The sequence below is a fragment of the Eptatretus burgeri genome, chromosome 2 (genome assembly GCF_056783735.1).
Source record: "Eptatretus burgeri isolate ZD-2024b chromosome 2, Ebu_testis_v1, whole genome shotgun sequence".
NCBI classification, from domain to species: domain Eukaryota; kingdom Metazoa; phylum Chordata; class Myxini; order Myxiniformes; family Myxinidae; genus Eptatretus; species Eptatretus burgeri.
Genome location: NC_140962.1, coordinates 88314265 through 88336616, shown reverse-complemented (window position 1 = coordinate 88336616; position 22352 = coordinate 88314265). Strand labels below are relative to the sequence as shown.

Genomic DNA, 22352 nt, shown 5'->3' with positions numbered 1-22352 from the left:
AGGCAGGAGGAGAAGAGGAAGGCCAAAGAAGAGGTTCATGGATACGGTGAAGGCGGACATGCAGGTGGTTGGAGTGTCAATGGAAGATGTGGAGGATAGAGCGAAATGGAGACGGTTGATCCGCTGTGGCGACCCCTAACGGGAGCGAGCCGAAAGAAGAAGAGTTTGTTTCGATATCCATCTGGTCCCACCCCTGCATCCTCCTCCCCTTGCTTTCATGTAACCTATATCCCTTTTGTCTGTCTCCATCTATTTTGCCCCTCAGCCCTGACTGTGTTGTCCCCCCCCCCCTCTCTTTCTGTTGTTCCTTTTGTTCTGTTAAATCCTGATCCATTTTTGTGTTCTCCCTCTTCCATGAGCCTGTGGCTGAGTATACATACAAAAGAGTCAATAGGGGCAGAAGAGGAAAAAGTGCGATTGAATGGAAAGTGAGTCATTAGTAGGTGCAGGAGGAAGGATGTACCTTAAGGGGTGAGGGCGGTTTTTATATTTGGAAACACACTTTGCATTACTTTTGCTTGAAAGAAAATTCAAGGTCTCCTTGGGGTTAATTAGCTTCTTTGGACTTCATTATTGATAATTCATTCTTTGTTGTACAACCATATAAAATACCAAAATTATTCTTATTCTCATTTATAAGAGAAGGAATTAGTAGGAGTTTACATGTTTGTAAAGCAATGACTAAGGTAAGTCAATGGAAAGTAACGTCGTCATTGTTTCCATTATAAGTGATGACTTATTCTGCTGGCAACCGAGGTTCAAATCAATGATGTTTATTTATTCATTGTTGCATTGTGCTCGTTCACTCATGCCATTGTAATTCATATTCAAGTGCATTTATGATTAACCAGGATGTTGTTTTTCTGCAAGCACAACCAAATGCATTAAATAATAATAAAAAAAAATTGTTACAGATCAAAAGACCATAACCTGATTTTTGTTTTTAAACAATAATCAAAGGCTCACAAAAGAGCCCATTCCACTCTGTCCACATGCCCTCATGGCCACACTTGTTTCCCTCCAGGTGGAATACTATTCTATATTTCACTTTGACATTCAAATGCCAAAGCTGTAAGCCTACCTTACATATATAATATGCATTAGGAGACATCTGTGTACTTCCACCAAAGTTACTACAACATTGGCAGACAATGGACAACAAAAATATTTAAAAAAACTAATTATATCATCATATATTGAACAATTACAAATTGCTTCGTGTATACTTCCCTATTTATGAGTTCATGAAAAATTTTGGATGTCCTTCTTAACCAAATTTTAACGTTTAAATATAGATGTATTTTAAAAAGAGGCATCATCTCTTAACCCACCAATAGAGATGTGAGATGACTAAGGGATCATTGGCAGGGAGTTGCGTGTTTAACATTCCAATCAGCACCCTGTTCATTGAACCTATCATCCCATGTTCACATCACACATATTATATTGATTTATTCATTCTCTCTAATTGTTCTTGTAGTTCAGGTTAAAGTGCATAAATGTTTCCACGTTTTTGTCATATATGTGATGTATCGTCCAGCTTCTCAATGAGCCTGAGGTCAATGAATAAAGGACGATAATACTCGCTACTTTAAAGTTTTCTTTATTTACACCTGCCATTCTACAATGTCAATGTAGTTATCAATATCAGAACTTACATATTTTCTTGTGACATTACATATAAATGAACTGTAAGTTGAGACCCCTCAAACCTCTGAGAGAATTATGCGATCACTAGTAAAATACAAAGTATACATTTAAATATCATATTGTGAGACTGACATAAGACAAGCATGAATGCATAAACTGTTTGTTTCTTCACACAAGATAAATAATATTGTCAGTCAACATGGTCAAAAATAATTATGGGTATCGATTACCCTGCAATCTGTTCAAGTGAAAATTTTCAATGCAAACAAATGTAAACTAATTTGAAGGCTCGTCTGATGTGATCTCTGTTGCAATTATTAAATACCAAAGCAGGTCTCCTTGAAGCATAAGCAACACCACACCCAAGTCATTTGGAAAACTTGTCTTTTGGGCATCAGTCTAGTAAAAATGTCCAACTCTTTGCAAAAATACATTGTGAGATGTTTTCACATTCACAGACAAGTAAAAAAAGACACTGATGTTGCTGGCAACTGTACTGGAAGCCAGTTTTACTGCTGTTGAATATTACTAATTATGAATTCTCAACACTCCATTCAAATGCTCTATCCTCACAAACAACTGGATGTTTTGCAGAGCTGAGTGTGTAGTAAATATCCAAAGGTGTGCTGTAAATATCGTTACTCAAAGCATGTACAAAGGTGTGCATGTTAAATTAATATTACACACCAGCGTTGATGAGCAAATGGTATGGTTAAAATTGTAAAGTTTCAGGTAAAAGTGTTGTGAATAAAAGTAACATTGTTTTGACAATGAAGTGTTCATTCGGGCCACAAACGTACTGATAAATATGTATGTCTTCTTACAACACTTATGAAAATATGGCACAGATGCTCACTACAACAATTATAATATCATATTTGTGCATGGAAAGGATATTTTATCTGTGTTTTATTCTCAAATGCTTTCTCAAAGTCATCACGATTTTGCCCAGCGATTGATGATTTCATGTGATGGCGTGTTTATGCAGGAGCCATGAACTCAACAAACTCCTTGCATCTGACAGTCAAGCTGCATGAGATTTCAGGCCTTTCTCTGGGCAGTGTAAAACGAATTTTGCTGATTTTTATGGCTATTATGTTTATTTCTGTATTTTTAAATGTAGGGATCATAACAGCTTGTTTCTTCCGTAGATTTCATCCACCAATGCTGTTGTACATTGCTTTCGCTTCATTGACTGATATCTCTTGGGGGTTTGTCGGAGTAATCAGTGCATTTAACCGGTCGATTGAGTCACGGCGAGAAATGACGTTCATTGAATGTTTAGTTCAAATATTTTGTTTGTACTTTACATTTTTTATGCAGTTCCTCACTACATGGTTGATGTACATTGACCGACATTGGGCTATTTTCTGGCCATACAGTTATGTGGCTTTGATCGTTAACAAAGGTGGTGCTGTCAAACTTGCGGCTCTAGTTTGGACAATCGGGTTATTATTGAGTGTCAGCTTTGTTTTTGTTACAACACAATTGAAATTTTGCAAGCATTCATTGACCATCGACGATGCCATTTGTTCTTTTCTTTCGCTCTCAAAATCAGCTTGTGGAAATATTAATTTTCCAGCGACATACACTCTTTCTGCCTTGTTATTAATTTTGGGTTTAACAGGATGTACTGCAATGTTCTCAACCTTGTGTATTATCCGGAAATGCCGGAAATCATCTGCAGCTGCAAATATCAAAGCTTTAAGCACCTGCTTTACACAGCTTTTTGTGCTGCTGACATATTTTATGTCTCTTGGTTTTATATTTGCGCTGAAAAAGATCACAAAACACACGGCAGTAAATTTCATTATGAACTTAAGTGTTGTGATTACACCAGCAACTCTAAATCCCTTAATATTTGGTTTGAGAACGCAGGAAATCCGATTGCTATTCGTTCGAGGTTATAGTAAACTCCGATCAGTGCAAAAACAAAGTTCACAAACCTCTGTGCTTACTCGAAATTCTAGCATCAAAATGCAAAAGAAAATAAGAAACATTGTTTTTTAGTTTGGAAAGGTTTTGATGATTTTATTTCACTCGCTCTATGATATTTATTGATTTAAATTTATCAAATCGATTAGTGCAAATAATTACCATAATTGATGAACTGGAAGAAAATGTTGATGAGATGACCAAATAATCATAAATTTAATCAGGATGCTGACTCATAATGAAGATGGTATGACAGAGAACAATCCAAATCCGAATCCATTGGAACATACTCTGTGCAGAGCATTGGTGCTGTCAAAGCACTCTCTTAGGCCATTAGAAACAATCCTGGACAGGTGACCACTCCAACACAGAATACTTGAAAAGTTCAATCATCCCAGCAAGCTGGAACTCATTTTGCCAAGCTCAGAAGGATAACAGGAAGAATAAACCCCACCTGGTAAGAATTCAACAGCCAAGCAGAATTTGAACTCAGGAACCTAGGGTCCCAAACCCACCAACCTAACCATTAAGACAACACCAGACCTAAAAATGATGGCAATATATACTACTTGAAATGATCAACTATGTTACCCTTGTTTTGATGGTTTGAAATTATTTACTCAAAGAATATTTGCATCTACTTGACAGTACCAATGGAACACTCATCTACAAGCAGGATAATGTCCATCTGCATCAGCATAGAAGCAAAACAATAGATCCTATAAATTAAAAAATTCATAAAAGTGTGTTTATAGCCATGTAGGAAACAGAGAGCATGTGACATTTCGAGTTTTCTCTGTTTCTCAAATCGCTTTTGCCCTCAGGAAGGAACACAATCGTTTTGAGGAAAAGCTGTCCCTCATACGGTCAACCTCACCTCATTTTCCACTGTGGTAAACATACTCTGATGAACTTTTAGTTGAAAAAAATCTAATATTTAGCTTTCCAATTAGTGGAGCATTATCACCTGATCAACATGCACAAACGACCTGTGAAAAATATCCAATCTGATATCGTAACATACATGAAAATATTTTTCACCATGTCTTTGTGTAACAATGTAATCCAAAATTTTTTATGAATGAAAGTTATTGTATTTCAATCTTGAAACTTAACATTTGTGATATTTCTCGCTACCTATGTCAGGCTGAGAGCTTTGCACATGCCAATTTTATTGCCCATTCTCTGGCAAAGGAAGCAAAATGGCCAAGATCCATGAATCAGAACCAACTTGTACACTCCACAGAATACATAGATTCGAGCACGAGATGTTCCACCTGTTTTAAATAGCATGGATTTCAGAAATAAAAAAGGGTTGTTTCAATCATAATCAGTTTGATTATTACCTCCACCACTGAAAGTGAAGGAGGTTATGTTTTCATGCCTTTCTGTCTGTTTGTTTGTTTATTTATTTGTTTATCTGTGTGCAGGATACGGATAAAATTTTGTAGACAAGTTGGGAGTGTGAAAAGGCCGAATTGATTCGGTTTTGGTGAAGATTCGAATCCGGATCTGGATACGAGAATTATTTCATTTCTAAAGTGATTCTCACCATTAAAGATAAGCTCAAAAACTATTTAGAACTGCATAGCATGATATTTCAAAAATGCATTGAGCCCGATAGGTTCTTGTGGAACAGGAATTGTGTGGCGGACGTATGCGCTCTACCGAGTGCCCTGCTCGTTATTTCATGGATAGCAAAGTCCTGATCGATATAGGATAAAAGATGATTGTCTGCTGAGTCTCCAAATGATTATAAAGTCAATAGCACCCATATTTCTTGTCACCTTGGTTGGAGAAACAGGTAATAGGAGTGAACTTTGCTCTGAATAAATGAGAGAGTACAATGCATGAAATTCAATACAGTGAAGATGCATCAAAACATTGACAATATAATATAATATTATATGTATATATATATATAATATACATATACATATTACACACACACACACACACACACACACACACACACACACACACACACACACATACAATTTGGATCACCCGATCAAGATCAGATTATTTCGACTTCAGTATAACATCAAAAACATTGTTATTTATAAAGTGTTCTTTTGAAAAGCCCATCAAAATTACAGGTTGGAGTTATTTTATTAAACCAAGTGGCTTTTATAGATACAGTATTACAGCTTTTATAGATACCCTTAAAAAAATATTTTTAAAAGTTAGGCAGTGCATAAGTACCAGCCCGCTTTTATGGAATGGTTCAGTGTAGTTTCCCCCCTCTTTTGAGTCTGAGTCCTTGGCATTCCAAGTCTGGGTCATCAAGTATATTGTTCACTGGGAAAGTGAAATTGAAGCCATTTGTTCTTTCAAATAAAAAGACTCTAAAATTCAGTGCAATATAATCTTCCAATCTTTGACAAACCCTTAATTCTGCTGGAGTTACCCATCGTACAAATATCATTGTTCATCGTTATTAATCGTATATTCTTCAATTAATCGAACAAATATCGTTATTAATTTTTTATATACAGTACTTAGTAGTATCAACATGCATTACCTCCATGACTATTTTCTTTCCCCACATACATTGAAATCAAAAGGTACCTTTTTTTCATGATAAATGACATCGAAGCAATTCACCATAAAAATGTTATTTTGAAGTAATCACATTCAACTTCTCTAAAGTACGTAATCACAGTCAATTTATTTGAACTCGTGTTGAACTTACAGTTATGTTAATAATTTATTAGATTAAAAAAAATAAATGAATAAAGGAACTGCAATGACCAAGAATACATCTCCAGCTTTGAAAATCATGTTTTATTGGATTCGGCCAGTTGCTTTATTAAGTGTTGAAGTTAAAAACTCATTTATCGCAGTAATTCTCTTGGCACAACATTTCTAGTAATTACGCATGTGTGGTCTCTCCAGTGGTTTTTGAGACCTGCAGTGGTCTCAAAAAGTTCACCCCCTACCAACAATGCACCCCTACCAATAATAATAATAATGATAATGATAATATTGGCACATTTATATGAATTATGTGGAAACAATTTTTCCAAAATAGCTTTTTTATTCATAACTGAAGAGATCACACGAACACTGTTATATTATAGTTGAAGGAGGTTACATGCCAGGAATACCTGCCAAAACATGTACAAATCAAAATTCACTGGTTGCATAAGTATTCAGCCAATTAGGTCAATACTTTGTGAAACCACCTTTTGCAGCAATGACTGCCATGATGTTCTGGTTAGGTCTCCACCAGCTTTGCACAGAGAGATGGTGAAAGTTTTGCCCATTCTTCACATGAAAACTACTCTAGTTCTGCCAAGTTTGATGGGGATTGTCGATGGACTGCAATCTTCAAGTCTTGCATTAAATGTTAAATTGGGTTCAGGACTTTGACTGGGACACTCAAGAACATTTATTTTCTTCTTATTCAGCCAATCCAGTGTGGCTTTAGCTTTGTGCTTTGGATCATTGGCCTGCTGAGATGTAAATCTAGTACCCAGTTTCAGATTCATGGCTCACTCAAGCAGGTTTTTTATTTTTATTTTTTATGCTTCTGTACACCGTTATTGAGGCTCAGTGTGCAAGCCACCATCTACAATTCCAAGAGAAGAAACATAAGGCCAAATAAAAAAAATACCATTTGATCATCCCCACCCTCTTACTTTTTTGAAGCCATCTCCTTTCTTATTATTAATTGCCGGAATCCTTCGGATTTCGGCAATTATGTTGGTCGGTTGTGTGTGTCATTCTGTGTCTGGCTGTCTGTCTGTTTGTTTGTGTGCTTGTTTACCCTGTAACAGCCACACCATTTCAGCGATCATGACCAAACTGAGTACAGACGTCGGCTATGGTCCAACTTAGACACTTGTTGTTTTTGGTGAATCTCGGCCAAAGGTCAAGGTCAAGGGCACCGAAAAACCGAAATTCTTATTTTCGCAATAACGTCCGCTAAAATGGTTGTATCGACTTCAAACTAAATCCAAAATGTGCACCTTCCAATACTGCATCCAACCATATGTCTCATTGGGGTGTCACATCAACACCTTTCTTAGCGGTCGGTGGTTGAATGTCAGGCGGGTCGGGTCAAAACTTTCAAATTGCGATAAAAACGCCATTTCAAGTCCGATTGACTTCCAAGTTATGATCATGACCAAACTAAGTCCTATAACTCATTAAACAGTAGCACTATCGACTTATAAGAACCAAATTGATTTCCAGGTTTTTGTTTTTTCAGAGATCATGGAAATATGACAAAGTTATTCCAGCAATTCCTTGCTCAACGAGCAATTTCATTTGTTAGTTTGTCAAACATCACAAGAGAAAAAAAAACACACCTGTGTCAGAAGGAAGCTGTGCAATTCAACTGCTGCACTACTTAAAAAGTAGCCCCGTGGGGGACTGACGGTTACTTCCCCAATAGGCTCAACAATAAATCCCAAAATAAACAATAACACACAAAAAAAAACCACACAAGAAAAACGAAACAACAACAAACAAGAAATGAACGAATCATGATGAGTTAGAGAGGTTATTGTTCATTTTTGATGGATGGATGGAAGGAAGGACATATCGTACAATGAAGCAGGTTACACCACTTAAAATCTATATAATGCATCAGCGGGGGGTCCTCGTGTGCAAAAAATGTACCCTAAGTTACCCACTGGAATTTTGAAGTTGACCACTTCCCTTAACATAAAAACTTGGTTACCATTTCCATAACCCGGAAATAAGTGCGAAAATGGTGCCTCTTTTGGGGGTTCCGACGGAAATTGTCGGGCCAATTATTGGGGGTAGTGGAAATGAAAACGACTGTTACTTTGCAGTCTTACACCCGAGAAACACAATCTACCCCTCAAAATGTCGGTCGTGAGACCCTCTTTCATATGATATGCAAATTAGGTTCATTGGTTCAAGAATCATGTCAGTAGAGGTCAAAAGGTCACGAAAATTTGGGTCAAGTGAAAATCTGACGTATCTCTGAAACATGCCCCACAGAACATGCCACATCCATATTTTACCCTCTCTGAGGGTCTATCCCATCACTATAGGTGCCAAGGAACACAATCATATGAATAAAGTGGAATTTGTTGCAATAAAATGAAAACAGCACAGAATGGAAAGCGGTCGACTTTCAATCTGATCACTTTTTTGCCGCCGCTTAAACGATTTCCTGTTGCGAAACTTAAATGGTTATTATGTCACACCTGTTCATCCAAGATAGACAAATTAGCCCTTAAACTGTTTGCCTTAGAAGACTCTTCCATGTGATATTACCTTTATGGAGATTGGGCCAATAATGAGGTCACTGGAGGTCAAAAGGTCATGGAAATTGGAGTCAAGTGAAAATTTCTGTGAAAAATGCACAACAGCACATGCCAGATCCATATTTTTTCATCTATGAGAATGCCAAAGGAACACAATCAAATCGGTAAAATACAAGGATCTGCTCGATACCCTCCTGCATTTGAAAGAAGAAGTAGCAGTGAAATCTCCCGAGAGTGTGCCCCTCCTTCACACATGCCAGGACCACATCGCCTCTGAAGGATTCATTTCAAAGTGTTGTGAGGAAAGTGAGACATTCAGGTATTGGAACACCTTTCTACACTTGGTGTCTCATCTTGAGAACCTAATTCGGAGTGATCACGAGGGAAACTGGAACCTTCAAATACAAGCCATTCAAGATCTGCTACCCTTGTTTGCTGCTTTTGATTCCATGAACTACTTGAGATGGTGCTCCTTCTACCTTGAGGACATGAGGAGGCTGCCTGAGATAGCACCAGAAGTTCAGAGTTTATGGAGGGCAGATTTGCTGTAAAACGAACAATGGGACGTGTCACGGTGGTTGGAGCAGACCTTGCGTTGGAACAGACTATCGACAGAGCCCAGAAAAGTGCATCAGGAATAATTGATAGTTCAAGAAAGAAGAAGTTTGTTGCCAAGTGGGAACTGATATATCATGAGATGCTTGCCATCACAAACCTTCACAGAGAACTTGCTAGTATAGGTAGTTCCTCCCATTAGTAAGAAGTCAACAGGTTATTCAGCAACGCAGCAACCAAGTTTGAGGAGGCCAACATTCAAGCCATATTAAATGTCATCGAGAAGAATGAGAAGCCCTTCATCAGTCCCCCAAAAGAGAAAATGCTCCACAATATCTTAACCAAGGAAGTCATGTCAGAAGATATCAGAGAACAGCTGCTCAATGTGGAGAGAATCGGCAACGATACCTACGAGAAACTTCGTAGAGAAAGGTACATAGAGAAGACCGTTCGACTGTCAGACACGATTCATCGCACCAAACTTAAAACCTTCACTGCAATCTAAAATAATGCATTCCCACACAAAGGAAAAGCAAAACTCAACAAGCGAGAAGATGCTCAGATGAAACGTACACTAGAGATTGCAAAGAAACAAGGACGGACTATGGAGGAACTCCTGCAGTACGATGTGTGTACAACGTCTCCTCTCTTTGATGACGAAGGCCTAATGACCTAGCCAATTAAAATTGAAATTGTCCATGAACTTGAAGCTCATCTCAGCGACCAGAACCCAAGAACACTGAGACCTGATGACTCAATGGGAACATGCGGTATAGTTGATGTGATGGCAAACATTTGCAAGATCCAAACAAAGAGTTCAAAAAAATTTGGTGACTTCTGTGATACCTTTCTAAGCTATGTTGCCTCTACAGCAAAGGGTGCCTCGAGAATTGATTTTGTGTTTGATTCCTACATGGGAACGTCTTTGAAGGATTTTGAGCGGCAAAGGCAAGAGAAGTCACCTATAGAACTGCATGATGTGTCCAGGGAAACCCCTCTCCCTCGAGAAATGGACAAGTTTTGGCCATCCAGTGTCAACAAAGCAAAATTTGAATCACTCATTCATGCAGAGGCGCTGGTATAAGCAGGTGTCCACAGGTGTCCATATAAGCAATGTCCACATTGGAGTGCTCCTACATTGGAGATTATAGTCACTGATTTCTGTGGACCAGACAGCATCGTCGTTTCGTATTGGTCCATGACATCGAGACCTGTAGAGGTTCCACAACTCAAGTGTAATGTAGAAGAGGCTGACATGAGGATTATACCACATGCAATGCATGCTGTTAAACAAGGTAAAAATCGTATCATAGTCCTATCGTCAGACATGGATGTGTTCATTTTGCTGATGTTCTACTCGAGCGAGCTGAATGCAAACGGCCTCGAAGAACTCTGGGTGAAGGGGTTGGTGAGTCGACAAGATACATTCCAATACATATCCTTTCAAAGAGGATCGGACGAAGTTTGTGTCAGGTTTTGCCTGCTGTCCACACACTAACTGGGTGTGACTACACAAGTAAAGTTGGAACCAAGCATGCTGCTCTCATAGCCAATCCAGAGATGTACTTAAAGAACTTTGTGATGGCGACAGGTAACCTGGATACAGTAATTGATAAAGTAGAAGCCTATCTGACACAGGTCTTTAAGAAAGGAACAACGATGAAAACCATGAACCAGCTCTGAAGCCACAGGTATCATCATGCCAAGCGGTCATGTTTGGATGACCTGCCACCCACATGTCATGCCATTCGGTTGCACATTTTGAGAGCCTACTTTGCTACAAAAGAGATGGTGTCCCTCCTCTCATCATGCGAACCCTCTGACCCAAGACAATTTGGTTTCAAATTAATCGATGATCTTCTGGTCTCAAGCAGGGGAAACAATCCAATTCCTGAAGACATTGCAATCCACTGCACATGTCAAAAGTGTGGAACTTGGAGATGTCCTTACTGCGGTTCTAACAATCTCTGTTGTACATTTTGCACTTGTCAAAGTGACTCGGCAAAGTCAGGATGTCAAAATCTATTTGGTGTCGTCAGAAAGTGAGTGACTGAATCATAAGTATATACGCATTTCCAAACCAGAATCACATTCCACCAGTTGGTATGTGTTTACTTACGATGTTGGAGTGGCAGTTTTCGTTTATTGTTTAGGCCTTATGGTGGTCATTAAGTACATTCCATTCATATCTGTCCATTCATATCTGTTGATTTTGTATCTATTCCAAAAAAAATTGACCCCAATGGAGGACAAAAATATGGATGTGGCAGTGCTGTTGTGCATTTTCCACTCCACATTTTCCACTCAAGTGGTTAGGGTGGTGGCTTGGGATCCTAGGGTCCTCAGTTCAAGCCCTGTTGGCTGCTGAATTAAAATACACCAGGAGGTTGACTCAGCCTGTCATCCTTCCAAGGTCGGCAAAATAAGTACCAGTGTACTGTAAAGGGGGACACTGCATCAGCGGCATAGCCACGCTCCAACCAATGATGCAACCAGCAGCCACAGGCTGCACTCGATAGAGGGAGAGAGTTAGTAAAACTGCTGATAATTTTATGCTTGCATCCATTATGGGCATTAGGAGCATAAAAGGTATTGACAGATAACTTGAATTTATATAAAATGTAATTAAAAGTTTTAGCTACTGATGACATACTTACTACCCATTGCTACAAGATTCATAATTAAGCAACCTCAGGTAAGAATTATGAGAAGACGAAGAACCACATATAGATTTTGCGATATGACATTATAGTTGACATTCAATAGGTAGAAATTCAGCAATGACTGGTAAAAGAGTACAATATGGGTCCGACTTGGGAAGTCAAACACCTTTCTGATAGAATTTCAACATGATATATATAATTTAGAAATATTTTTACTTGTTATGTCCCACAGCGGGCATCAATAGAATGAGGTGCAAAAAAACTTAAACAGATGACACTTGACATGATAAGAACAGTGCATAAAATTATATAAAACTGAATTACAATCAGGCAAATCAATGATACCAAATATATATTGATGTGTGTGTATTCATACAACGAAAAAATATAAATCTAAGATCATTAAGGATGAAAACACAATTTTGAATGCATCTCATAAATAATTCCAAAGCACAAAAAATTAATTTGTTGGATGTTTTCAATCTTAATTTCATAAGAAAAGAAAATAACTTCATTATGCATAAAAATACATGTAAATATTTTCACAATGTAAACTTAGGCTGGGTTTCCAACATCTTATATATTATTTCCGAGTTTGTGGTTTCGTGTCGCGCTATCTTCGACTTTGTTCTGCGCTCGAGTAACGTGATATTCGGCTTACATTATCTCAAAGACCATATGAGGTGCATGGTACAAAAAAAGTAAATAAAATGGTTCTGAAACAGTGAAATCGTATTCCACTTACTGCATTAAAGTAAAATTACTACTGATACTCTGCATCAGTTCCTTTCTCAAACACACCCACCCCAACATGTCACGCGGAGCGCAGGGCAGTGGGCAGTGGAACTTTAAATTTGTTACATTGCGGTACAATGCGGTAATTCGTCGGACCCGAATGGCCGAAGCATTATCCACACCAGTAAAATATTTTAAAAGGTTCTGAACCAATTAAGCTCGTCCAAAGTAATTTTTACAGAGTTCCCTTTATTTACCACAGACCAGTGTTTTTTTGTTTTTTTCACCAGGCCCACAGAAAAATGAATTGATTATTTACTGTCGATTTCTCCACACGATCAGGACCATATCAGCGACAGCTAAACGTGATAAACGAATGATGAAATCGGGTGCCAGAGGATTCGATCGTCAGATGCACGTTTAAGTCCAAGGCTCGAACCACTCGAGGGCCCCAAAGGGCCCGGGAGAGTTTCCATTGAATGTAACGATATAGATTCCAGCACACCAGTAACAGTAACATATCATGGATTCTGTGATCTTTAAAACGTGCAAAAACAAAAGCTAACACATAAAATCGATTTATAATATTATACTTACCAAAAATGATCACGGCGGAAGATAATTTTAACGAAAAAGGCAAAAGTCTTCTGCAGATTAAAACGGATTGTCTGCCACACTCAGAAACAGGGGAAAGTTCACAAGTTTAACCAAACCTTGAAAATGGCAGCTCGTGATGCGGAAATAGGAATTAGCCAATCAGATCTCTTTTCCGGTGAAAGGCAGACACAGCCACACACGTCACGAGGTGGAAAAGCGGTCACCATGGCAACACACGACGCAGAAAAAACCGTTTTGGATAATCGCGCTGCGTGCTGTGGCTGTACCGCGTCGTGATATGGTTGTACAACCAAGCAGCCGATTCCCGACGTCCTGAATCTTTCACACTGACGTCGTGTGTCTGCTGGGTAGTGTGCCAAGTTTGGTGCTTTCCTCACAAAAATGCACAATTGTTTTGCTAAGTTGCCCCACTAATGGGGCAACTTATCTAAATATAGTATAACAATTGTGCATTTTATCACGCGCCCCGTGATTATCGAGAACTGTTTTTTCTGCCTCGTGTGTTGCCAGGGTGACCGCTTTTCCACCTCGTGCCGTGTGATTGTGTTTGCCTTTCACTGGAGGAGAGATCTGATTGGCTAATTGCTATTTCCGCATCACGAAGCGCCATTTGCAAAGTTTGGTTAAACTTGTGAACTTTCCCCTGTTTCTGAGTGTGAGAGACTCGAGGTAAACACACCCAGACATGTCTGTGTCAGTCTGTGTAAGGGGTATTCTGCCTAAAACCCATGCATGGCACATCAATAGGGCAAGATATTGCAAAGACATTTGGAAATCATTTTGAGGAAAGAATAATTGACATCAGAAAAATATTTTCTGTCACGAGAGACGGTGCCCCTGCTGTGGCTGGAAAACAGAAGGGATTTGTAAGGATCATTGAGGATCAAATTGGCCATCCGATTGTAAATTTTCATTGTATTATTCATCAATAAAATCTTTGTGCCAAGATTTCTAAATCTGAGATTAATAATGTGATGACTACAGTGGTGAAGATGGTGAATTTTTTCATTGCTCGATCTGCCTTGACACAGAAGCAGTTTCAAGCACTGATTGAATAGATGTACAATGCATACAATGACATTCTGCTTCACAGAAATGTCCATAAGCTCAGCCATGGGAATGTTTTGGCATGCTTTGTGGACTGTCTTTATGCGATCAGGATCTTTTTGTCAGAAAAAGGTCAAAACTTCCCCAAACTGGTTGATGACAAATGGGTCATGCAACTAATGTTTCTAACTGACATCACCACACATCGAAACAAACTCAACCTCCATCTACAGGGTACAAGCCAAACTGTTACGGATCTTTTCAAAACATGGAAGGCATTTCTTGCAAAACTTGCCGTTTTTTCTCAGGACGTTGACACCTTGACTTTCTGCTGTTTTCAACATCTTAAAGAACAATTAACACATCACACCATCGGTGTTGCCGAGATTGAAATGTACATGCAAGAACTCGCATCAGAATTTCCTTTCAGATTTCAAGATTTCCAATGTTTTGGCCTGATGTTTTCCTTTCAAATTAAACCTGACACCTTTGATACCAGCGATATGGATTTGACCGTGTTTTCATGGATGGGTGTTGAGGATTTCGAAATGCAGCTCATTGAGTTACAATTCTCAGGCTGATGGGCCTCACCGTGCACACTTGAGGCTCCCAAGAGAGATCACGGGGTCTCTATCCTGACCTGTTGGAAGTCACTGCCTGTGAAATGTGACCGCTGCCTGAAAGTAACATTTTCACTGCTCTCAGCATTTTGATCTACATACCTATGAACAGATATTTTCACAAATGAAATAATTTCTCTATCCCTCCTGGAGCAGGTACAACAACTGAACACTCTGAGGCTTGTGTGCTGCTTAAAAGTGTCAAACTAAGAGCCTGAGATTGGAGAAATCAGCAAGAGAAAGCAAGGGCAAGGATCACACTAAACAGTAAGATCTGCCTTTTAATTAATTTACAAGTGAAGCTGCTAAAATGTAAGTCGAACTATTACTAATGTTAAATATGCACCAATGGAACACAGATCCGTAAATAAGAGTAAATAATGAACTCTTGGCACGCCACTTCTGAAAGGTTGCTGACCCCTGGTGTAAGTGGTACAAATGGTGTTAAGGTCTATGGGGTCGAGAGGGTCTTTTGGGTTTTCAGGATCTTTTTCATCCTCTCAGTCTTTTGGGTCTTCTGAGTCTTTCTTTCCAGCCACAAAGGTTTTTACTTTAATCTTAAGTTCAACCCACTTGCATCTTTTCATATTCATTCAGTCAGAAAAACTCCTTGCTTGCTCTTCATTCATTATCACAGAGAATACAGTGCAATGCAGCGTTTTGACGTCATCATAATTTAAACACACGTCACAAGAGATATTATTTAATTCTCCCAACTTGGGGCACATGTCTCCCGTATGATCGTTTGTGAGTAGACGGTTGTGACCGATGCACTGCAGCCTGTTCCAAGTTCTGTTGCAGTAATATATAGGCTACAAGCACACTGACATCCGTAACAGTTTGGCTTGTACCCTGCAGATGGAGGTTGAGTTTGTTTAGATGTGTGGTGATGTCAGTTAGAAACATTAGTTGCATGACCCATTTGCACATGCACACATGCATAAAGTAGATCAAAACGACAACCACAAAGGTTTACCTTTAAATAGTTATTTAAAAGAGAAATTGAAGTGGAAAATTAGTGAAATTCAATTCAAAAATATATTAAGTCACAGAGAACACAAAAAACAGTATGCTTTTCACAGCATGAACCAACATGGCAGAGCTCCAAGCATGAGGTCGATGGACGTTATTTTTATATGTATCTATACTATATCAAAGTGACCGGTGGTATAATGAAAGCAGATCACACAAAAAAGTGAACCAATGTGATGTCATTAATAAAAAAAATTGCCCAACATGTTCAGCAGGCGAGGCACTGCCTGAACCACCAACGCAGGCAGGTGTGGCTTGAACCTTGTATGTCGATCGATGTATTTTTGGTTGTGTTCTGCAGAAGGACAGTGGAGGTTGACAGTGCTGGTATATTTGCCATTGAAGAATACTTTGTTTATTCTATCACCTCATAACATTATCTTGAATGTCAATGTCATCATATTTTCAAAAACGACAACTGCTCTGACAATAAACGTCGATTACACCACTGTTCAAGGGTGTAGCCAGAGGTCCAAAAGCGATGAGGTGAAAAGAGGTGAACTGTCCTATTTAGGTATTGTGATAGGAGTGGGGATAAGAGTATTCAGAGCACTGCCAGGTAGCTTTGATAGTTTACTTCCCAGGGAGCTCAGATGGCCAGAGGGCTCAGGCCAGATCATATTTCAGGCAACTGCCTCGTCTGCCTCAGCCTGGCTACGCCCTAGCTGTTGATTGTATCGCAATTTAAGCTTGTAGAGATTGAAGCTTGTAGAGCATTCGCCAAGTTGCTTAAGCACTCAAATGAAATGGTTGATGAGGAACAGCTGGCGTGGCAGGCGATTAGCAATGTATGCAGTGAAGATCAGGCATTCGATGATGAGCACGTTATCAGAATTATGTTCGGTGCACTCAATGAAGTTATGCTTTAGGCACATTCCTTTATCTTTTCTTCACTCAATATACTTCTCCGAAAAGTAGAAAAAGTTAATTACAATGTTTTGACTTGCTTAAAGCAAATACGTAAATACAGTTAGTTATAAAAAAAAAATCGTTAATTTCTTTAAATTTTCAGATTTCACTCCAGATTTGGACATCTATTTAGTCCACCATCTCCAATCCTCAAATCTGAAGACATATTTTGATTATATACTTTAATTAGTCAGTGAGAAGTCATTGTGGAAAATCACTAAGGCTTTTTGTATGCCAAAAAAATGGTGGATTAAGACCCCTGAGAGGTGAACACAGGCTGACCAAGGGTAAGCCTGTTTTCAGTTTTATAAATATTCTGCAAACACAGAGACTGTGAAAGAAAAAATGAAATTTTCATTCTTAGGCAGCTATACCTTATTTATTTCAGAGGAGCAAACATTTAAGTTATACTGTGAATCACCTATCTTGAGTATTGATTTTCATTAATTGTGTTAATGTGATGTTGAAATATGTTTTAAAGTTTCACAAATGATCCAGTTTTCCATAAATAGCTGCAGTATTTGGGATAAACATGACAGCACGATAACATAATCGTTGAATGCTAGGTCCTTTTACACTTTTCTACAATATTATATCAACAAAAAAGAAGAGTTCAAAGATCCCAAAAGCTCAATTAGATTCTCTCTCAATTTCCCTCAGGCTGAAGATGTCACATCGATGACTGGACAGAAGATTCCCTTTGGACATTGTTCTCTTCATATAAGGTTGAATCACGACTGAATTGTACGTTGATCAGGAGAACCAGTTTCATTGTGTAAGGTAAGTAAATAAGTAAAATGGATTTCAAACTGGAATCCTTGTCACATCTTTCAACTAACTGGCTCTTACATATCATAAAATATTTACATCAGTCAATTAGTATTTTTTGAGATTAGCTTAATCTTCAGAAAACCCTCAATGAATAGCTTATCAAATTTTAACTCGAGGTTGGGGTTGATGAAAGCAATCTGAATAATGTGTTACCTTACATTTCTCGAGTAAACTATCTGGTTTGCTCGATTTTTATTGATTCATCGTTCCATACGGGAGATGCACGACGTCAAAGGATGTTATAATGTGATTGTCATTTTACAAATCTCCATCCTCATCATAAATATATTTCTTCTCTTCTCTTTAATGTTTAAATTTAACTCTTCATGGTAGGCAGACAAACAATTAGGCAGGGCCGGCAGGCAAGCAAAGTTGGCCAAAAATTATTTCTTTACTGATTAGAAATCAGTAATAACAATGGCTTTGTCTTCTACCCAATCGGGAAATTATTCTCTAATGTCGTTTTAGAATATTCAGCGAAGGTCCAACTTCTGAACTTACAGACTGGGTGGCTCCCCTTTTCTCCAATTTTCCTATAAACTCCCAATTTTTCCTTTAATGTTATGTTCAATCCACTTGTATCGTTGCATATTGATTCAGGCAGAAAAACACTGTGCTTGCTTTTGATTCATTATCATGGAGAATACAGTGTTTTCATTTCATCATCCTTTAATTAGATAACACAAGAGATGTTACTTAAATCAAAGGGAGCATTTCCATTCATACGATTTTTTTTCTTTTCAGAGCAGGTTTTAATGCAGGTGAAAGATCATGTGGTGCGTGCCTTGAAGAGCAGAGCAGTCTTTACAGCACAGCAGTAAAAAATATCAGTGGCTTTAAACCGAAATACAATTACACTTTCGGCACATTCCTTCATCTTTTCTACACTCAATATAATTCTGTATGCTGATTAGGAAAACCTGTTTCATTGCGTAAGGTAAGTAAAGAAGTAAAATGGATTTCAAACAGGAATACTTGTCACATCTCAAACAGGAATTTTTGTTACACTCATTGTGTGATGAGTGCCCTGAAGAGCAGAGTGGTTTCTCCGTGGCAGCAGTAAAATAATATCAGCGGATTTAAACCGGAATATCTTGACCTCACCTCACCTAATCAATTAAGCGATTGTCAATTATTTTGCTTGAAATTAATTTCTGTCTAGATTTGAGTGAATAAAGTTTGAAGGAATAATGCCTGGGTACATATTTACATTATTTAAAATCTCTAAAGAAACTGCTTCTGGTGTTATCATGAGATAAAATAAATTGTCATTTTTTGTTGAGTAGCAATCAATAGCAAATTAAACATTTTGACAAGCCTGTGTAAGACAGTTTTACATTTTAAAAATGCTTCCTGACCTGTCACGTTCTCTCATGGCATTTTGAAAATGAAGACAAAAAGTCTCATGGGAATTCATTTGAACAGTTTCAATGAAGTATTGGGGATCAAGGGGTCCTGGAATATTGCCAAAGATGCAAAGGTATGATGGTCTGATGGTCTTCCTTGTAAAAGGAAGGTATTTCCATGTAAAAGGCATTCTAAAGATACGAGTTTTAAAGATGAATATGTTTCCGCTTTCATTGTGTTTCCAGCAACGATGAATTGCACAGCTGTTGGCTCTTTCCCACTAATGGTCACACTGGACCTCTCAGGCATAAATTTGGAAAATGGAAGAAGATTTGTATTGCTTTTCACAGTCATTATGTTACTTTCTGTATTTTCTAATTTTGCATTGATAGCAGCTTGTTTCTACCATCGATTTAATTCTCCAATGGTGTTATACATTTTTTTAGCTTCAATTGCTGATACATTTTGGGGGATGGTGGGGATATCATGCTTCTTTCAGAGCACAATTGCACATCGTCAAGAAATAACGTTTCGTGAGTGTATATTTCAAATGTTTTGTATACACCTATCGATTTTTCAGCAGTGCCTTACTATGTGGATGATGTACATTGACCGGCACTGGGCTATATTCTGGCCATACAGTTACGTGGCTTTCATTGCAAACAGAGGTGGTGTCGTGAAACTCGCGATTCTCGTTTGGACAATCGGGTTGTTGCTGAGCATCACCTTTGTTGGAGTTGCAAAATTGTTAGTGTTTTGTAACACATTCGTGGTTATTCATGACTTTACTTGCTCATTTGGTGCTATTTCAAAATCATCTTCCAGAAATTACAATTTTCCCAGCACCTATACCATTTCTATCTTGTACTTGGTGTTCAGTTTAACGGGATGTACTGCAATGTACTCGACTTGGTGTATCATCAAAAAATGTCGTAAATCAACCACAGAGGCTAATGTTAAAGCTTTACATACATGTTTTACTCAGCTGTTTGTGTGTTTGGTACAGTTTATATCTCTTGTTGTCATGACAGTATTAAAACGATTTGTAAGACACCCAATGGCTGCTTTCATTATGGACCTCATTGGAGTTACGACACCGGCATTTATCAATCCGTTAATATTTGGGTTTCGGATCAAGGAAATCAATTTGATATTGCTACTCGCATATCAAAAACTACGTTCAAAATACAGTGAAAATTCAATAATCTCTTCTTTATCTCAAAATGTGTGTGGGGAACAGTGCACAAATGTTGATCATGACAGGTCTCGAGCATGAAAGAGAAGTTCAAATAATGAAAGACTCTTGATTGCTTTAAAATAAAATTAGGATACAAAAATGTGAGTAGAAGTGTATTTTCTAATTAAAAGGTAAAACGTTTCAGAAGAGAAACGGTTTGGCATGGGTTGGTCAATTTTCCTTAATTGGTAGTCGTAAGATATACTGTTGCAAACTCTGAGGGACATGGGCAATTGTGAAACTGGAAATGTGTGTGAAAGTCATCTTGCTTTGTCTTTGTTTTATCATATTTTTGAATTAATAAAATGTCATGGGAAATGTATGGTGTCGATTTTTCTTTCAATGACCAATTCACAATGTTACTTGCTCATTTGGTGCTATTGCATGTGTAATTTTAATGTCATAGGAAGTGTGTGTGTGTTGTAGATAAATTGGCAATGACCAAGAATAAACAAGTGGGTGAGATCGAGAAAATACTTGCTGACTTTTCCATGAAATTTTAAAACATGACTGAATAGATTTTCAAAGTCGATAAACTTTAATCCTTTACTCAAATATAATTTGATGCATTTCTTTCATATTTGGATGCACATATTTTCAATAATATTTCGGTATGAAGCAAATCAAACAACACTGGTTGACAAAATCGTACTTTTTTCTCTCATCAAAGATGTAAGCACACTTTTCAAGACCAGTTTTGCACAATGATTCCAAGTCTGTTTTCGGGTTTCTTCGAGCAGATCGAGTTATCGAAATATGACTCACGTTAATTTCAGCACAATTTAAGTCATAACACTGGCCAACAAGTCATTTTCATAAGATATAATTACAGTTTGGCGAGATAGCTCTTGGGACGCTGACTCTAAATCTGTTTTTGCTTTTCTTCTGGCATGTCTAGTTTACATGATGAGATTGATCAAATTTGAAAGCTTGTTGCTTTGATTAATTACTACATACCTGAAATATGAATATTTTTTACAGCCCGGGACTTGGTGCTTGCCACAAGGGGGAGCATTCAAGTTTCTCTCGAACACCCGGTCTTGAGGCTGCATACCCCAGATAACTGGTCGTGGTCCAACAGGATGTACTTCTTACACAGCCATAGCTGCTTGACTTAGACTTCTGACCTATCAGGGTTATGCTTTGAAGTATCCGTGATACTTTTCTATTGGCATGGCAACCTAACTCAAGGTCACACTGTCAGCACCAGACCTGATGATCTTCTGCTAAGCAGAATATATTGTTGCGAATTCGCGCCCGCCGGCGTGCGAGCGGCCACGTAACTCGAATCGCGGCACGTCGCCCACCGGACGGACAATTCTGTCGTGACCCTCTCGGACTAACGCCGGGAACTAGTTACGGGTGGGCCTTTCGGCCTCACCACGATCGTGCCAATCGGCCCCCCGCGCGGGATAGGGTTGTTCGCCAAATTCGACCTACCGAAGTACCCACACAGAAAGTAAACCGGGCGATCGCACCTCGCCGCAGGTCGACTCCGGACTCGGGCCACTTTAAGCGACCCGTTCCGTACTATCGGGATAACCAAGCGGTGTTATCTTCAACCTCGACGGTTCCAATTAATTTTCGGGCGTATTTAGCCCACTACCAACCCTTTATGTGAAGCAAGATGGAGACCCAATTCAAGAAAAGACGAAGCGAAACGGGAAAAACAGTTCAACATAAGGCACATTTATTCCGCGGCACACGGATAGCACATATATACAATAACAACAATTATGCACCAAAAGCAATTGCAACAAAAGAAACACAACAATGCAGATCTACTACCGACTACGCGAGCACACGGCAACACTTACACAGTTTTACTTTACAGACGGCGCTGACAACACATATACTCAAAAGCAAAAGAAAAGGGCCACCCTCAACGACAAGGGGGCAGACGGGCCTGTGGGAGCGAGACCGGGCG

At 38.6% G+C, this 22352-nt stretch overlaps 1 long non-coding RNA gene across 1 annotated transcript; it reads left to right on the top strand.

The window, feature by feature from the left end:
• The first annotated feature begins 13642 nt into the window (after window positions 1-13642).
• On the top strand, window positions 13643-20734 carry LOC147032520 (uncharacterized). The gene is made up of 3 exons (XR_015055194.1): window positions 13643-13749; window positions 17671-17790; window positions 19434-20734. It is a non-coding gene; the product is annotated as an uncharacterized LOC147032520 (long non-coding RNA).
• Window positions 20735-22352: the final 1618 nt, after the last annotated feature.